The sequence below is a fragment of the Choloepus didactylus genome (assembly GCF_015220235.1).
Source record: "Choloepus didactylus isolate mChoDid1 chromosome 26 unlocalized genomic scaffold, mChoDid1.pri SUPER_26_unloc1, whole genome shotgun sequence".
In the NCBI taxonomy this organism is placed as follows: domain Eukaryota; kingdom Metazoa; phylum Chordata; class Mammalia; order Pilosa; family Megalonychidae; genus Choloepus; species Choloepus didactylus.
Genome location: NW_023637614.1, coordinates 2,290,811 through 2,311,193, shown reverse-complemented (window position 1 = coordinate 2,311,193; position 20,383 = coordinate 2,290,811).

The window sequence follows — 20,383 nt, the reverse complement described above, 5'->3', positions numbered from 1 at the left end:
AGGCTCCTCAAGGGGGCACTACATCTTTTTTTTTTTTTTTTCCTTGTTTGTCTTTTTTCTTTTTTTTTTTTTTTTTTTAACTTTCCCTTCTTTTTTGAAATCAAGTGTATGAAAAAAAAAGTTAAAAAGAAAACAAACATACAATAAAAGAACATTTCAAAGAGACCATAGCAAGGGAGTAAGAAAAAGACAACTAACCTAAGATAACTGCTTAACTTCCAACATGTTCCTACTTTACCCCAAGAAAGTTACATACTATAGCAACATTTCAGTGAACTTGTTCCTACTACATCCATCAGAAACCAACAGACCACAGTCATTTCTGGGCATCCCCAGAACGTTAAATAGCTTATCTGTTCTTCTTGGACTATTGTTCCCCCTTCCTTAATTGCTCTCCACTGCTAGTTCCCCTACATTCTACATTATAAACCATTTGTTTTACATTTTTCAAAGTTCACATTAGTGGTAGCATATAATATTTCTCTTTTTGTGCCTGGCTTATTTCGCTCAGCATTATGTCTTCAAGGTTCATCCATGTTGTCATATGTTTCACCAGATCGTTCCTTCTTACTACCGCGTAGTATTCCATCGTGTGTATATACCACATTTTATTTATCCACTCATCTGTTGATGGACATTTGGGTTGTTTCCATCTCTTGGCAATTGTGAATAATGCTGCTATGAACATTGGCGTGCAGATATCTGTTCGTGTCACTGCTTTCCGATCTTCCGGGTATATCCCGAGAAGTGCAATCGCTGGATCGAATGGTAGCTCTATCTCTAGTTTTCTAAGGAACTGCCAGACTGACTTCCAGAGTGGCTGAACCATTATACAGTCCCACCAACAATGAATAAGAGTTCCAATTTCTCCACATCCCCTCCAGCATTTGTAGTTTCCTGTTTGTTTAATGGCAGCCATTCTAACCGGTGTTAGATGGTATCTCATTGTGGTCTTAATTTGCATCTCTCTAATAGCTAGTGAAGCTGAACATTTTTTCATGTGTTTCTTGGCCATTTGTATTTCCTCTTCAGAGAACTGTCTTTTCATATCTTTTGCCCATTTTATAATTGGGCTGTCTGTACTATTGTCATTGAGTTGTAGGATTTCCTTGTATATGCAAGATATCAGTCTTTTGTCAGATACATGGTTTCCAAAAATTTTTTCCCATTGAGTTGGCTGCCTCTTTACCTTTTTGAGAAATTCCTTTGAGGTGCAGAAACTTCTAAGCTTGAGGAGTTCCCATTTATCTATTTTCTCTTTTGTTGCTTGTGCTTTGGGTGTAAAGTCTAGGAAGTGGCCTCCTAATACAAGGTCTTGAAGATGTTTTCCTACATTATCTTCTAGGAGTTTAATGGTACTTTCTTTTATATTGAGATCTTTGGTCCATTTTGAGTTAATTTTTGTGTAGGGGGTGAGGTAGGGGTCCTCTTTCATTCTTTTGGATATGGATATCCAACTCTCCCAGCCCCATTTGTTGAAAAGACCATTATGGCTCAGTTTGGTGACTTTGGGGGCCTTATCAAAGATCAGTCGGCCATAGATCTGAGGGTCTATCTCTGAATTCTCAATTCGATTCCATTGATCTATATGTCTATCTTTGTGCCAGTACCATGCTGTTTTGGCAACTGTGGCTTTATAATAAGCTTCAAAGTCAGGGAGTGTAAGTCCTCACACTTCGTTTTTCTTTTTTAAAGTGTCTTTAGCAATTCGAGGCATCTTCCCTTTCCAAATAAATTTGATAACTAGCTTTTCCAAGTCTGCAAAGTAGGTTGTTGGAATTTTGATTGGGATTGCATTGAATCTGTAGATGAGTTTGGGTAGAATTGACATCTTAATGACATTTAGCCTTCCTATCCATGAACATGGAATATTTTTCCATCTTTTAAGGTCCCCTTCTATTTCTTTTAGTAGAGTTATGTAGTTTTCTTTGTATAGGTCTTTTACATCTTTGGTTAAGTTTATTCCTAGGTACTTGATTTTTTTAGTTGCTATTGAAAATGGTATCTTTTTCTTGAGTGTCTCTTCAGTTTGTTCATTTCTAGCATATAGAAACATTACTGACTTATGTGCATTAATCTTGTATCCCGCTACTTTGCTAAATTTGTTTATTAGCTCTAGTAGGTGTATCGTTGATTTCTCAGGGTTTTCTAGATATAAGATCATATCATCTGCAAACAATGACAGTTTTACTTCTTCTTTTCCAATTTGGATGCCTTTTATTTCTTTGTCTTGCCGGATTGCCCTGGCTAGCACTTCCAGCACAATGTTGAATAACAGTGGTGACAGCGGGCATCCTTGTCTTGTTCCTGATCTTAGAGGGAAGGCTTTCAGTCTCTCGCCATTGAGTACTATGCTGGCTGTGTGTTTTTCATATATTCTCTTTATCATGTTGAGGAAGTTTCCTTCAATTCCTACCTTTTGAAGTGTTTTTATCAAAAACGGATGTTGGATTTTGTCAAATGCTTTTTCAGCATCTATTGAGATGATCAATTGATTTTTCCCTTTCGAGTTTTTAATGTGTTGTAATACATTGATTGTTTTTCTTATGTTGAACCATCCTTGCATGCCTGGAATGAACCCCACTTGGTCATGGTGTATGATTTTTTTGATGTGTCTTTGGATTCGATTTGCAAGTATTTTGTTGAGGATTTTTGCATCTATATTCATTAGGGAGATTGGCCGGTAGTTTTCCTTTTTTGTAGCATCTTTGCCTGGTTTTGGTATTAGATTGATGTTAGCTTCATAAAATGAGTTAGGTAGTGTTCCATTTTTTTCAATGTTTTGAAAGAGTTTGAGTAAGATTGGTGTCAGTTCTTTCTGGAAAGTTTGGTAGAATTCCCCTGTGAAGCCATCTGGCCCTGGGCATTTATTTGTGGGAAGATTTTTGATGACTGATTGGATCTCTTTGCTTGTGATGGGTTGGTTGAGGTCTTCTATTTCTTCTCTGGTCAGTCTAGGTTGTTCATATGTTTCCAGGAAATTGTCCATTTCTTCTACATTATCCAGTTTGTTGCCATACAGTTGTTCATAATATCCTCTTATAATTTTTTTAATTTCTTCAGGATCTGCAGTTATGTCACCTTTTTCATTCATTATTTTGTTTATATGGGTCTTCTCTCTTTTTGATTTTGTCAGTCTAGCTAGGGGCTTGTCAATCTTGTTGATCTTCTCAAAGAACCAACTTTTGGTGATATTTATCCTTTCTATTGTTTTTTTGTTCTCTATGTCATTTATTTCTGCTTTAATCCTTGTTATTTCTTTTCTTGTACTTGGTTTAGGATTGGTTTGCTGTTCATTTTCTAGCTTCTTCAGTTGATCCATTAGTTCTTTGATTTTGGCTCTTTCTTCCTTTTTAATATATGCGTTTAGTGCTATAAATTTCCCCCTTAGCACTGCTTTTGCTGCATCCCATAGGTTTTGGTATGTTGTGTTCTCATTTTCATTCGTCTCTATATATTTAGCAATTTCTCTTGCTATTTCTTCTTTAACCCACTGATTGTTTAGGAGTGTGTTGTTTAACCTCCAGGTATTTGTGAATTTTCTAAGTCTCTGATGGTTATTGACTTCTAATTGTATTCCATTGTGGTCAGAGAATGTGCTTTGAATAATTTCAATCTTTTTAAATTTATTGAGGCTTGTTTTATGTCCCAGCATATGATCTATTCTGGAGAAAGTTCCGTGAGCACTAGAAAAGTATGTGTATCCTGGTGATTTGGGATGTAATGTCCTGTAGATGTCTGTTAAATCTAATTCATTTATCAGATTGTTTAGGTTTTCAATTTCCTTATTGGTCTTCTGTCTGGTTGATCTATCTATAGGAGAGAGTGATGTGTTGAAGTCTCCCACAATTATTGTGGAAACATCAATTGCTTCCTTTAGTTTTGCCAATGTTTCTCTCATGTATTTTGTGGCACCTTGATTGGGTGCATAGACATTTACGATTGTTATTTCTTCTTGCTGAATTGCCCCTTTTATTAGTATGTAGTGGCCTTCTTTGTCTCTCAAAACATCCCTGCATTTGAAGTCTATTTTATCTGAGATTAATATTGCTACACCTGCTTTCTTTTGGCTGTAGCTTGCATGAAATATTTTTTTCCATCCTTTCACTTTCAGTTTCTTTGTGTCCCTGTGTCTAAGATGAGTCTCTTGTATGCAACATATTGATGGTTCATTTTTTTGATCCATTCTGCGAATCTATATCTTTTAATTGGGGAGTTTAATCCATTTACATTCAATGTTAAAACCGTGAAGGCATTTCTTGAATCGGCCATCTTATCCTTTGGATTATGTTTGCCATATTTTTCCCTCTCTCTATTAATATCCTTTATTGTACCCATACCGAATCTCTTTAGTACTGAACCTTTCTCCAAGTCTCTCTGTCCTGTCTTTGTTTCTCTGTCTGTAGGGCTCCCTTTAGTATCTCCAGTAGGGCAGGTCTCTTGTTAGCAAATTCTCTCAGCATTTCTTTGTCTGTGAAAAATTTAAGCTCTCCCTCAAATTTGAAGGAGAGCTTTGCTGGATAGAGTATTCTTGGCTGGAAATTCCTCTCACTCAGAATTTTAAATATATCGTGCCACTGCCTTCTCGCCTCCATGGTGGCTGCTGAGTAGTCACTACTTAGTCTTATGCTGTTTCCTTTGTATGTGGTGAATTGCTTTTCTCTTGCTGCTTTCAGAACTTGCTCCTTCTCTTCTATGTTTGACAGTGTGATCAGTATATGTCTCGGAGTGGGTTTTTTTGGATTTATTCTATTTGGAGTTCGCTGAGCATTTATGATTTGTGTATTTATGTTGTTTAGAAGATTTGGGAAGTTTTCCCCAACAATTTCTTTGAATACTCTTCCTAGACCTTTACCCTTTTCTTCCCCTTCTGGGACACCAATGAGTCTTATATTCGGACGTTTCATATTATCTATCATATCCCTGAGGTCCATTTCGAGTTTTTCAATTTTTTTCCCCATTCTTTCTTTTATGCTTTCATTTTCCATTCTGTCATCTTCCAGGTCACTGATTCGTTGTTCAACTTCCTCTAGTCTTGTACTATGAGTGTCCAGAATCGTTTTAATTTGGTCAACAGTTTCTTTAATTTCCATAAGATCATCCATTTTTTTATTTAGTCTTGCAATGTCTTCTTTATGCTCTTCTAGGGTCTTCTTGATTTCCTTCATATCCCGTACTAGGGTCTCATTGTTCATCTTTAGTTCTTTGAGTAGCTGCTCTAGGTGTGTCTCTTCTGGTCTTTTGATTTGGGTGCTTGGGCTTGGGTTATCCATATCGTCTGGTTTTTTCATATGCTTTATAATTTTCTGTTGTTTTTGGCCTCGTGGCATTTGCTGACCTTGATAGGGTTCTTTAGGGTTTGTAGACCAGTTGAAGTCCTTATCTCTAATTTATCAGATCTACAGCTTCGTGGAGTACACTTTCTCTAACTAACCAGCAGGTGGCGTCCACGAGCCACCTGTTCTCCACAAGCCAGATCTCCCCTGCTTAGCCTTTTTGGTGAGTGGGGGAGTGAGTCTTGTGGGGCCCAATTGGTGTCCCAAGCTTGCGTGTGTAGTTGGTGTTGCCTGCCCTGTATGTGGGGCGTGTTTCTGGGCAGTCGGGGAGGGGGGGTGGCCCTAACAATCAAATCTCCCTGATGATCCTAGAGTTTTAAAGCTACTGCAATAGTCTAATCCTTCAGTTCAGTCCTGCCACAGTTTGTCTCTGCCACTGACCCACAAGTCTTTGGTATTGGCGTATGGCTCCTGAGACTTGCAAGTGGGCCCCTCTTCCAGGCTGTGCACCCCGGGTCCTCTGTTGAGGGATGACTGTGCTATGTCACAGGTGAGTGCCGTCCCCCCAGGGCAGTTCTGGGCTGCTGGGCTGTGTTGGGAGGCTCCCAGTCTGCTCAAATGATGGCTGAATGGGGCTCTGTTAATTCACACTGCTCCCCCTTCCCAGCTCTGGGACATTCAGCTGAGGTTGCAGGGAAGGCTAATGTCCACGCCCAGTTTTGTGGTGTGTGCCTGTTATTTGAAGCACTTCCGTCACACTGGGTTGTCTGGGACAGCTCTGGGCTATGGGGCTGGCGATGGGCAGGAGTGTTTCCTGTCCACCAGGATGGTGGCTGTGAGCGGACACCCCCCTTTTCTTGGGAAGTTGTGTTGTTTAGTGAATTTTCTCAGCCACTGGATTATTGCCTTTTGTCTCAGAGCTCTCTTAGTTCTGCTCTTGACTTGACGTGCCCAAATTTCAATTCTTTGAAGCTTTCTGTATTGAGCTTCTTAGAGTAATTGTTTTAGAAAAAGCAAAAAGGATTTAAAAAAAAAAAAAAAAAAAAACAAACAAACAAAAAAGAAAACGGTCCTCCTCAGAGATTTAATGGGTTATTGAAATGCTAATAGACAAAGCAACCAGGGCCATTAAGGAAAGGTGCCCAGGGCAGAGAGATCAGCCTTGCTTCGGGATTTGCATATGCGCCTCAAGGCCTGATCTCCGCCCTTCCCCTTTCTGTGTTCACCAGAACTCCAAAAATCCTCTGCTTTTTTTTGGAGTTTTTCGTGTTGTTTTTGTTCTATGCCTGTCTCCTCTCTGCTGGGCTGGCTGCTCTCAGAGTCTCTGGTGTCTGGCCTCAGTCTATCTATGGTTGGAGTTTGAATCAGTAGAATGAGTTTCCGGTAAGAGCAGCCACTGCAATTCTCCCTTCTCCTTCCTGGAGCTGACAGCCCCTCCTCCCCCGGGACTGAGCCTGGCAGGGAGGGGCGCGGGTCCCCTGGCCGCAAAAACTTACAGATTTCGCTGATCTCAGCAGTTCCACGTTTTCATGAGTGTTGTATGAAGTATGCCCAAAGACAGATTGCTCTGTGGTGTCCAGTCCACGCAGTTCCTGGCTTTTTACCTACTTTCCTGGAGGAGTAACTAAAACATACAGCTCACCAGTCTGCTATCTTGCCCCGCCTCCACTCCTGCTGTTTTACTATCAACCCAACCACTCTCTTACTGCTTCTCCTATCCTATTTCTCATCATAATAATTGTATGTTCTAAAATGTTTGCTTAAAAACAATTTCCAAAATCATTTTGGGAACTTTTAATATGAAACATTTTTTAAAAATGTGCTTTTATTAAAAGTTTCCTGAGATTATTAAGGTATTCCTTAGTAAGAGGTTATAAAAATGTTTTCCCAAATAATCAATGTAAAAGGCAGAAAATCTGTTTTGTAAAAATAAATTCTTGCATTTCATATTAACTTTTTTCTGTCCTTGATAGTTTAAAAATATTGTCTTCTCACTTTTAAAAGAGCTAAGTCTTTTCCTTAACTTTAGTTAAATAATTAGGAAAATGGTTTCAAACTTAACAGCTTTTAACATTTTGCTTTCTCAAGGTCAAGCTCTAAAACATATCTTTTTATTCCCAACAGTTACAAAGAATTTGTTCATTCACCTTGAAAAAAATGAAGTGTTAAAAATAATTAAATTCATGTAATGTTATAAGTTGCAAGAAAAATGTTTAAACGGTGTTATAAAAATTGAAAACTTCTAAGCCTTTTTACTTATGGATGTGCATAATATCAAACAACAATGTAGTACTGCTAGTTATGATTACAGTTTTTTTTTAAATATCTGTCACAAAAAACGCCAAATTTCCTTGTAAGTTACACTGTTTTGCTCTAATGCTTTTCTAAATGTGTTTGCAGTTACCTACAGTCAAAACTTCATCTTCAACAACAGAAAAAGACTTAAAAAGAAGCAAAATAATTCTACCATACTTTATCATCAATTGTAGTAAAACAATGATCTAAATTCTGCCATTAAATTTCCTTAAAAACAGAACATTAAAAGAATATTTACAAAAACTAAAAGGGGCAGATGAGAGTATGGATAATATCACTCCTGCAGTCTGTCTCTCCCATGTTTTGTTTACCTTGAATTATTCAAATTTTTATGAGAAACTTCATGGCTCTCCTGTGGAAAGACATTTCTTCAGCTCTCCTACAACATCCAAGTATATTTTTACTAAAAGTCCTCCTGCATGGTGGAAGGATCCTGTGACAAGGCAGTGGAAAATAGGAAAATTGTTAACATGGGGGAAAGGGTTTGCTTGTTTCTCTCCAGGTGAAGATCAGAATCCTATTTGGGTGCTCGCATGACACTTGAAACCATACCATGAGCAGGAAAAGAGAAAGTTCATGTGGAATATAGAACCTCCAGTGGTGCAGATGGAGGGCCTCTCACTGAAAAACTTGCATTGGACTGATGCCAGCCACCACTGAGGCTTCTCCTGGTACATGGGGACAAATTAAAAATTTATGCCAACAGGCTGAATGGCTGGCATGGCAGGAGCACTGGCCGTTCACCCCCTCTAATCTGGTGATAGCTTTATTTGCTATTGTAAATACTACTGTAAGTGTGATTTCTTTAGTAGATGTCCATGCTCATAATTATACTTATTGGGCATATATCCCCAATCCTCTATTATGGCCTGTGGAATGGAATGATCCAACCCCTCTTATTTATGTCAATAATACAGCATGGCTTCCTGGCCCAGAGGATGACAGGCTACCAGAACATCCTAAAGAGGAAGGCACTCAGTATAATTCTACTTTGGCCTTCTTACATTTACCACTATGTTTGGGACTTGGGAAAGAATGTCTTTTGAGCAAAAAGCATGGCTTTCAATAATTCCAAAGAATGGAAGTGTCTCTCATTCTACATTATATTTTTTGACAGGTCAAACTTTTGCATACCAACATAATAGTAGTAAAAATGATGGAACCACACAGCATACTGTCTGCCAAGTGTCAAAGTATTGGTCTCCAGACTTAATGAGAATACATTGGGAAACTTGTCAAGGGACTAATGGTGTGCTACTGCTTAATGGTTCCTATGGAATTGTAGCTGACTTGTCCCCTAAGGGGTTCACAGTGCAGAACTGCAGTGGCTGAAGTGAGTCCTGCTTGGCACATGAACAGTTAAGATGGAAAATTCATACACATAATTTGAGATCCCTTCTAAATGATACTGATATCATGGAAACAGAAGCCAGAAAACCTATAGTATGGCATGGTATGGGAATGGTCCCACCATGGCCTTTTTGAAATAATTTTGCCCCTCAAACATCTATTTGGAAAATTCCAATGGCTCTATAGTATATTAAAGTATGGAATGGAACATAGTCCCATAAAAATAATTACACTTAAAACTTTACTGAGTTCAAAAACTTTAGTGTGCAAACTTGTGTTAGAGACCTGTATGTATTTTGGATAGGTAATCTCTCTCTTAACATGAGTTCTAAGGAGGTATCTTGTAATGCTAATGCCACTTGTGTATTATATTCTTGTGCAAATAGATCCTTAAGTAACAGTAATCTTACCTTAATTATCTTACAATGACAAAAGGGCCTCTGAATACCAGTAACTCAGGAAAGGCCCTGGGAATTGTCTCCTGACATGCATATACTATTAACATTATTAAATAAAGTGTTACATAGAGTAAAAAGATTTCTAGGTGTATTAATTGCACTTATTATAGGTTTAATAGCAATAACCACTGTCACTGCTGTAGCCAGCACCATGCTTCATCAATCAGTACAGATGTCACACTTTGCACAAACATGGCATGAGAATGTTAGTAAAGCCTGGGGAGAACAGCTGAAAATTGATAATGAAGTTAACCAGCATTTGGTTGACTTAGAAAATGCTGTTCTCTTACTTGGAGAAGAAATAGAAGATCTAAGGCATAGAATAAAATTAACATGTGGTTGGAATATAACCACCTTTTGCATAACTGCACATGAATACCATTCTTCAACAGTAAGCTGGGATAAAATTAAAAAAAAAAAAAAAACATTTAGTGGGACATCATGGAAATTTATCTATTGATATTTCCCAGTTACAAGCCAATGAATCACACAATTCAACAAGCAAATCTCCAAGTTTTATCCTCATCTGAAATCTTTCAGGGCATTGCTAATGGAATACAACAGCTAAATCCTTTACCATGGGTTAAAAGTTTAGGTGGTGGAATGTTAGGAATTGTCTTTATAATATTAATTTGTCTTATATGTTTATGCCTAGTCCTCTGATGTATGAGACAAGCAGTCTCTGATTTAACTGGGAAATCAGCAATCCCAGTCATCATGTCTGCAATAAGAAAAAAAAGGGGGGCATGTGGGAAACAGGGCCTGAAGTTTCTCCTCTGCTTCCTGCATACTTGAGGAGGAGGCCTAGAACACTAGGCTCCTGCTGAGATGGAACACTGTCAAGACAAACCTCATTAAAATATGCACAGATGTGAGAATGCAGCCAAAGGACTGTTTTCTGTTATTGTCCTTGAGATTAAGATAAGAACCCTTTGCAGACTGATGTAAACAACCATGAGAAAATGTCTACATGCACAGTAAAGCATTACTCTACCCTAAAAGCATAATAAGTAAGGGTCTTGGGAATGGGACTCACACACTCACCTGACAGGCAGTGTGTCCCCTGCTTCCAGTCTCTCAAATATATTTTTGTCTCTAATTTTAATTTCTGCATCACCCGCAGGCATCACTCTCCAATGCTAAGATCAAGCTGAGATTGGGGTCAGCTTTTAAAGCAAAGGTGTCACACACTGCTTCATCCATTTATTCCTAAGACTATTTTGAATATGATTCTCAATAGAAAGTAACTAATGGGCACATGAAAACATTCTTGTGCCAGGAACTACACTGGTGTTTATGTAGCTTAGCCAATTTATTCCTGACATTAGTACTGTCAATGATTGCTGAGTAATTGCACAATGTTCCCAAGGGTACAGAGGCAGCAAGAGAGGTAAGGGATACAACTGAGTGTTAAAAATATAAGGTAGTGGTGTGGAGTTAGCCCTAAAACCAGCATTTTAAATGATAGTGTGTCAATAAATAACTGACACTTTATATTATGTCTCATTATACTCTGCCATACTGTGCTGATGAGAAAATAAAGCATTTATGCCTATAACAGTCTGTTACATTTTGCTGGTGGGAATTAGAAAAGATAAATCCTTTATGAAGAGGAATCTGGTAACAAAAATCACATATGCATTTACTCTAATCCAGCAATACCATTCTGGAATATACTCCAAAAGTATTCTGGGAAAAATATGAAATTTTATGCACTGGGCTATAGAAATCCAAATGTCCACCAATAAGGAGAATGATTGAATAAACTCAGTAAAGCACTAGTTAGCAAGAAAAGGAATGAGGGCTAGCTCTCTATTCTGCAATGAAGCAAGGTCAGAGATATGTTAAACATATGTTAAAATTGACAACAACAAAAAACGACAGCAAAAAACAACCAGATATTGGAGAATGTGCATTGCATGCTACCTTTTGTGTAACATGCAAGAAGGAAAAGGAAAACACACATATATGTTTTTTTATGGAATGTTTTTGAATTTTATTCTGAAATAAATTCAAAGTTATAGGAAAAGGAAAACACACATATATGTTTCTTTTTATGAAATGTTTTTGAATTTTATTCTGAAATAAATTCAAAGTTATAGGAAAGGTTGCAAAAACAATAGAAACCCCATACACAGAACTCCAGCATTCCCTGAACCCCCTCCCTTGATAACCTAATCCACTAACTTTAACATGTTTTCACACCACTATTTATTTCCCTCCCTCCCACCCTCCCTCTCTTCCTATCTATCATCCATCATCTATTGCTCTGTCTTCCGAACATATAAGAGCTAGCTGCATGCATCCTTGAACAAAGACTATAATTCACATATATATTTCCCATGAACAAGAGCATTCTTTTATGCAATCCCATTAGGCACAGCTAAGAAGTACAAGAGATTCAACAATGATACAAAGCCTACATTCTATATTTCCTTTTCCTTATGTCTCAACTGTGTCCCTTTGAGCCTCCTGTCCTGCATTCTCATATCCCTTCCAGGGTCATCCTTAGCATTCAATTGTCATGTAATTATACTCTCCTTTTTTCCCCTCAATTGTGGAAACATATATACAGCCTAAGTCTTCCCATTCCACCCCCTACCTAGCCTTCCATTAGTAGGATTCATCACATTTAGAATGTTGTAATGCTATCACCTTCCCACCATTCATTACTAGAAATTTCCCTTCACCTCAAACAGCAACTCCACACTCATTTCTTAACTATCTATTGCCCCTTCCCCATTTGTCTTAACCCATACTCTACTTTTCATCTCTATGGTCATATTCTCTGATAATTTCTTTGTGTTTACTGTGGGGCTTAAAATTAAACTTTTAAATCCATAACAATCTTGTTTTTCTTTGATACCAACTTAATTTCAACAGGACACATAAACTATGTACCTATACTCCTCCATTCCCCCACCTTTATATAGTTCTTGTCAAAAGTTACACATTTTACATTGAGTTCAAAACCATTAATTTGTCATTAGAGTTTTTGTATTTTGTATCATGTAGGAAGTAAATAGTGGAGTTATAATTCAAAAATTATTGACTTCAATTTGTATTCCATTGTGGTCAGAGATTGTGCTTTGAATATGTTCAATTGTTTGTTTGTTTTTTTTGTGTTTTTTTTTTTTTTTAATTTATTGAGGCTTGTTTTGTGTCCCAGCATATGGTCCATTCTGGAGAAAGAACCATGATCGCTAGAGAAAAATGAATGTCCTTGTGATTTTGAATATAAGGTTATATATATATGTCTGTTAAAATTCTCTATATCTCTTTCTCCTTTCTTTATTTCTCTGTCAGTAGAGCTCCCTTTTGTATCTGAAGTAGGGCAGGTCTTTCATTGGCAAATACTCTCAACATTTGTTTGTGAAAAATTTAAGCTCTCCCTTAAATTTGAAGAAGAGTTTTGCTGGATAAAGTATTCTTGGTTGGAAATTTTTCTCTCTCAGAGTTTCAAATATGTCATGCCACTGCCTTCTTGCTTACATGGTGGCCACTGAGTAGTCACTACTTAGTCTTATGTTGTTTCCTTTGTATGTGGTGAATTGCTTTTCTCTTGCTGCTTTCAGACCTTGCTCTTTCTTTACAGTATTTGACAGTGTGTTCAGAATATGTCTCAGAGTGGGTTTATTTGGATTCATTCTATTTGGAGTTCACTGGGAATTTAAACTTTGTGTATTTATATTGTATAGAAGGTTTGGGAAGTTTTCCCCAACAATTTCTTTGAATGCTCTTCCTAGACCTTTACCCTTCTCTTCCCCTTCTGGTACACCAATGATTCTTAAATTTGGATGTTTTATTTTATCTATCATATCTCTGTGATCCTTTTCAATTTTTTTCAATTTTTTTCTCCATTCTTTCTTTTGTTCTTTCATTTTATGTTCTGTGGACCTCTAGGACACTGAGTCATTCCTCAATTTCCTCTAATCTTGTATTATGAGTATCCAGAGTCTTTTTAATTTTGCCAACAATTTCTTTTATTTCCATAAGATCTATTTTTTATTTAATCTTGCAATTTCTTCTTTATGCTCTTCTATGTTCTTCTTTATGTCCCTTTTATCCTACTCCATGGTCTTCTTCATGTCTTTTATGTCTTGTGCCATGTTTTCCTTCCACAATTGTGATTTTTTGATTAATTGTGCTAAGTACTGTGTCTCTTCTGATACTTTGATTTGGGTGTTTGGGATTGGGGTCTCCATATCATCTGGTTTTATCATATGCATTAAGAATTTCCGTTGTTTTTGGCCTCTTGGCATTTGCTTTGCTTGATAGGATTCTTTCAAGTTGTAAAAAAAAATACCAATCTAATTTTTCAGAAATAAAAGTTGGTGACACATGATTTCTCCAACTAACCAGCAGATGGCATCTGCAAGTCACCTATACCCCTCAAGTCAGTTCTGCCCAACACTGTCTCTGTGGTGTGTGGGGAAATGATTTTTGTGGTGTTCAGTTGGTGAACTCAGTTTGGGTTTGTTGTTGGATCTGTCTGCCCTGAATGTGGTGTGTGTGTCTGGGTGGTTAGGGAGGTAGGGCCACTTTAATGTTCAAACCTCTCAGGTGTTCCTGGAGATTCAAGGCTGTTGCAAGAGTCTAAGGTGTCATTTCAATTTTGCCCCAGATTTTCTCTGTCACTGACACACAAACCACTGGCATTGATGTAGCATCCCTTGGTTTTCCTATTGGGCCCCCTTTCTCAGCTGTGATCTTCCAGACCTCTGCTGAGGGAAGGCTGTGCTACATCACTAGTGCATGTCATCCCTCAAGGGAAGCCCTGGGCTGCCAGGCCATGCATGGTCACTCTCTACCTGCTGCAAAGATTAGTCTATAATTCTTGACTGGTGTAAGATCTGAATGAAAGGCAGGGAGTAGAGCTGGGCCCCACCCATTTCCTCTTAGAGAAGGTAGCCACTCTAGGGGAAGTAATTAGCATTTCAATGGACTCTCTCTGCCTGTGCCACACCCTTGACTGGATCACAGAACAGGGAACTGAAAATGGCCAAGGCTTTCTCCACTGAGTCAAAAAAGGAACAGAGCTAGTCCAAGGTGACCCTCTGGCTTTCCAAGGTTAGTCATCACCCAAAGCCTCTGTCTACTTGTTGGGGATTCAAACCTCATAGTGAGCAGTTTGCACTCACTAATTAAAACCCCAGTTGGAGCTCAGATGAGCTATATTTGCTTGTGAGGAGAAAGCTTCTCTCTGGCACCATGAGGCTTTGTAACTCAGGCTGTGGGGGAGGGATCTCCTGATTTGGATCCACAGTTCTTACTAACAGATTTTATGCTATGATCTTTGGCATTCCTCCCAATTCAGGTTGGTGTATGATGAGTGGACAGTCACATCTGTCCCCCTGAAGTTATTCTGGATTATTTACTAGTTGTTTCTGGTTGTTTTTAGTTGTTCCATGGAGACTACTTAGCTTTCACTCTCTCTATGCTGCCAGAGTTTTTGTGAGATCTTTATAGACAGAGTCATTGATGGTCTGGACTGGAGGAGACAGACAAGGAACAAATTGAGAGAAAAATTTCTTCAAAGACAGCAATGGAGTCTGAGGTCTGGAGTCAAGAGGTCTCAGGCTGGGAGTGTGTAGTGGCCCACATGCATAGAAAGGATGAGTTTTCCCTGGAAGCCAAGAAGAACCTGGCCACTACCCCCACTGTTGTGAAGGGGTTGAGACTGTGCCCTGGAGATGGAAGAGAACCTGGGTGCTGCCCCATAGTTTGAGTAGTGAGAAGGTGGTCTCCCCAGTGTGTGGATATGTTGGAGAACTCATCCCAGCATTTGGAGAGAAAAGGGCTGTTGCAAAGGTCATTAGGAAGAGCTAGACCCCCACTCTCTGAAGCCCCAAAGATAAAATGTCATTCTCTAAATGACTCATGGAATTTGAAATCTAATGCAGTTTGCCCTGCGGGTTTTTGGAATTGTTTTCTTCCCTTAAACCCTGTATTCCTTACAGATTCTCCTTATGGCAGTGGGAATGTTTACCCTATGACTGTCCCTCCACTTTATATTGGAGCAGTAACTTGTCCTACATTTCACAGGTAAAGAAACAGAGGGGAATTTTGCCTTAGGACCAACCATGCCTCTAATTGATTTTGATGGGATCTTGTACTTAATTATTGTTACTGAAATGATTTAAGTTTCTGTGATATTGTGATGGGATGAATGTATTTTGTATATGGAAAGATCATGTTTATCTGGGGTCCAGGGAGTTGAATGTACCAGTTTGTAGATATCATGTGCCCCAGTAAAAGCCATGTTCTTTGATGCAATCTTGCAGGAGCAGACATATCAGTGGGGATTAAGTTGGAGCATTTGGATTAGGTTGTTTCCATGGAAACATGGGTGATAACTTATTGGATAACTTATTGGATAATTTCCTTGGAAGTGTAGACCCACCCATTCAGCATGGGCCTTGATTAGTTTTCTGGGGCACTATATAAGCTCAGGTGGAAGGATAGTCCTGGTACAGCCAAGAGGGACACTTTGAAGAATGAACAGGAACTGAGAGCAGAACTGCAGTTTACAGAGACATTTTGGAGATGGTCTTTGAAAGCACACTCTTGCTCTGGAGAAACTAAGAGAGGAAGAACACCCCAAGAGCAACTGAGAGTGACAATTTGGAGAGAAGCTGAAGGCTAGAGAAGGAACATCCTGGGAGAAAGCCATTTTGAAACCAGAAGTCTGGGGCAGATGCCAGCCATGTGCCTTCCCAGCTAACAGAGGTTTTCTGGACATCATTGGCCATCCTCCACTGAAGGTACCCAATTGTGAATGCATTAGCTTGGGAGTTTATGGCATTAAGACTGTAACTGTGTAACCAAATAAACCCCCTTTTATAAAAACCAATCCATTTCTGGTGTTTTGCAATCTGGCAGCATTAGCAAATTAGAAAATATACTAATCCATGAGCTGTGATCTTATATTTTCCCCATATCCCAGGATTCTACTAGATAAGAATATGAGATTCCTGAATATATTAACTATTTTTGCCAGGCTTGTAAGATTCTCTTTCTTTGCACTTTAATTTTGTGGGATGATATCTAGGAATCAATAGTGTTGGTAGCAGAAGAGGAAGAAAAGGAAAATGTCTGTTAGAGTCAAAGTGTAAGAGACCAGAGGAGATTGTCTCTGATAGATATCAATTTTGGAAATCCTAGAATGTCAGATTAAGAAATCTAAACACATTGTTTATCTCTAGATAATGTGTTGGTGCAAATAATGACTGAAAATGTGACACAAAGAGTTGTTTTAGGAACATGAATCCAGTGAGGACTAGAAAAATAATGGTAAAGTTACTATTTAAAAACATAAGGAAATTTAAAATAGAGATACCCACAGACTTAGAATGATGTGTGAAATAACAAATTTTATTAAGAACTATGGAGTGTGCTATATTAAAAAGTCAACAATGAGAAAAAAATGCTTGTTCATTAAGGTGCTTGATATAAACTGAGAGGTTGTCATAGAAAATACAGGCTTAGCAATTTAACAAAGGAATACATTATTCCAGTTTCCAAGGCTACTCAGCACAAATACAATGAAATGGTTCAGCTTGAACAAAGAGAATGTATTAGCCTATAGTTTCATACCAGGAAAATGTCCAAATCAAGCATTGTTGTCTTTCCCAAGACCAGCTGCTGGTGATCCTTAGATCCTCTGTCACATGGCAAGGCCATGGTGGTGTCTCATTTTCTCTCCCTCCTCTTCTGGGTATTGTATTCAGCTTCTTGCTTCTGTGGTTTTCCATGCCTCAATTGCCTCCTCCTATAAAAGGTTTCATTAATAGGATTAGAATCCATCCTGCTTGATATGGGTCATTCCTTAACTGAATAACCTTATCAAAATTTCCTACTTAAAATGAATTAAAGAACTTGTTTTTCTGGGAGACATACAGCTTCAAACTACCACACTCTTGTTTCAGTGGAACTTTTCTAGCAGAGAAAGATATAAATTCATAATATCACAAAGAAAATACATTTGTGTCCATGGTACAGAGATGGTATATGAAGAACAAAGTATATGCATATATCTGCCATTCTTGGCTGATAAATACTGCCATTAACTTGGATGCCTGTTCTCACTTTAGCTTTATACATTCTTCAGGGATATGACTATATTCAATTATAATAATCAAATGTATGTTTTACATTATATTCATATCTCCAGTTTACCTTCTACATTGGATTTTCATCTTCTATTATTTTCTCTAATTTTTAACTAATTTCTTTATAGATAGATGGTAAAGAAATTGTATTTAAGGGAGGAAAGAAAGCCAGGTGCCTACAATATTGAATAACTATTTATTCAACTCAGTACTATAAAAATACTTAAACTCTGAGCAACATATGCTGTGTTCTACTTTATCTGTTTGTATAGGGTTCAAGGAAATTTTATATATCAAGTGTACTTAGAAGGTCATATAGGTTATCAGTAAATTGGACTTACAATATATCTAAAAATGATAATTTAGGAGATGTAGGGACTAAATATTTTGGCAGCAAAGTTTCTTATATGTAACTTAAAAATATTGAATAGACTAAAGATGTAAATGTTACCTATTTCAAATTCATATACATTTTTCTCAAAATTATGTCAACTTTGATATGAAAATATTTCAAGTTTACATAATAATTGAAAGTACAGTATAATACATATCCATATATTTACCAGAGTTTACCAAACTTTAACATTTTCTCAGTCTCTCAAAATATTTCTTTCTCCCTCCCCTTCCTATGTAGTCTTTATCAATATCTACCCACATCTATCCCCATGCCTATGCAGTTTCAAACACAAGTGACTTGCAAATAATTCAGGCAGAAATGTATGTTCATAAACATATTGGCTGAATTGTGTGTGTATATAGGAGCCCATGGTGATTCTTTAAATGTTAAGTTTGTGGGATTACAGAACAGTCATGCATATAATACCTGTTTTCTGTATACAACCCAACCACCAACACCTTGTTTTGGTGTGGAACATTTGTTACAATTGATAGCACAATTTTTAATTTTTTTTTTGGTTTTTACTGACTTTGCTCACATACCATATAACTATCCAAAGATCCAAACTGTACAACCAATTGACTGTGGTACCATCATACAGCTGTGCATCCATCACCACAATTAATTTTTTCAATTTTTAGAACATTTTCATTATTCCAGAAAAGAAATAGACAAAAAAGGAAATGCTAATCCTCCTATACACCTAAACACCCCTGTCCATTATTGATTCATAGATTTAGTATAGCACATTTGTTATACTTGAAAGAACGATAACATACTATTAACTGTAGCATATAGTTTGCAATAGGTATATGTTTTTCCTATATGCCCCCCAGTTATTCACTTCTTGTTAGAATGTCATACATTTGTTTTAGTACATGAGACAGTTTTCAAGTATCTGTACAATTAATCATGGACATTGTCCACCACAAAATTCACTGTTTTATACATTCCCATCTTTTAACCTCCAACTTTCCTTCTGGTGGCATATGTGATGCTGAGCTTACCCTTTCCACCACCTTCACACACCATTCAGCACTGTTAGTTATTCTCACAATGTGCTACCATCACCTCTGTTCATTTCTAAACATTTAAGTTCACACTAGTTGAACATTCTCCTCATAATAAGCAAACACTCCCCATTCTTTAGCCTTGTTCTATATCCTTGTAACTTATATTTTGTGTTTATGAGTTTACATGTTATACTTAATTCATATCAGTGAGACCCTGCATTATTAGTCCTTATGTATCTGTCTTATTTCATTCAATACAGTGCCCTCAAAGTATCTTCATCAACCCATTTATTAAAGATGGTTTTGTTCACACATCATATATTCCAACCTAAGAAACCAATCATCGATTCCCTGTAGAGTCATGTATTTATGTATTCAGCACCATTCTGACTATCTATATAAGGACTTCTCCATTTCTTCCACAAAAAAAGGAGTGAGAGTCAAAGTATGAAGAGACAAAAGAAAAAGAAAAAAGGAAGAGAAAAAAACATAGCAGCTAGAAGAGACAAAAGGAAAGAGAGCATTAAACTAAGTAGAATCAAGTGTCAGACAATATCACCAATGCCAGGAGTCCCATAATCTTCCCCTATGTCCCACAATATGTATTTATCTTTGGTATATTGCCTTTGTTGTACTAAAGGAAGCATAATACAATGTTTCTGTTAATTATAGTTTTAGTTTGCATTGATTTTATTTCCCCCAGTCCCACCCTAATTTTAACACCTTGCAATATTGACATTCATTTGTTCTACCTCACATAAAAACATATTTGTACCTTTTATCACAGTCATTGATCACCCGAGGTTTCATGGACGTATACAGTTCTGGTCTTTATCTTTGTCTTTTGTTCTGGTGTCTCACATGCTCCTAACCTTCCTCTTTCATGGATACTCATTGTCATTTTTCTTCAGTGTACATACATTGCTGTGCTATCTCCCAAAATTGTTTTCCAAACCTCTCACTTCTGTCTTTTCCTTTTTGTCTGCAGTGCTTCCTTTAGTGTTTCCTGTAGAGCAGATATCTTGTTCACAAACTCTGTCATTGTCTGTCAGAAAATAATTAAAGCTCTCCCTCATATGTGAAGGACAGTTTTGCTGGATATAGGATTCTTGGTTGGTGATTTTTCTATTTCAGTATCTTAAATATATCATCTCACTTCCTTCTTGCCTCGCTGGTTACTATTGAGAAATCTGCACATATTATCAAGCTTTCTCTGTACGTGATGGATCACTTTTCTCTTGGTGCTTTCAGGATTCTCTCTTTATGTTTGATGTTTGATAATCTGTTATTAAGTGTCTTGGCATAGGCCTATTCAGATTTCTTCTGTTTTCTGTATGCTGCACTTCTTGGATATGTAGTTTTATGTCTTTTATAAGAGATGGGAAATTTTCATTGATTATTTCCTCCATTATTGCTTCTGTCCCTTTTCCCTTCTCTTCTCCTTCTGGGACATGAATAACAT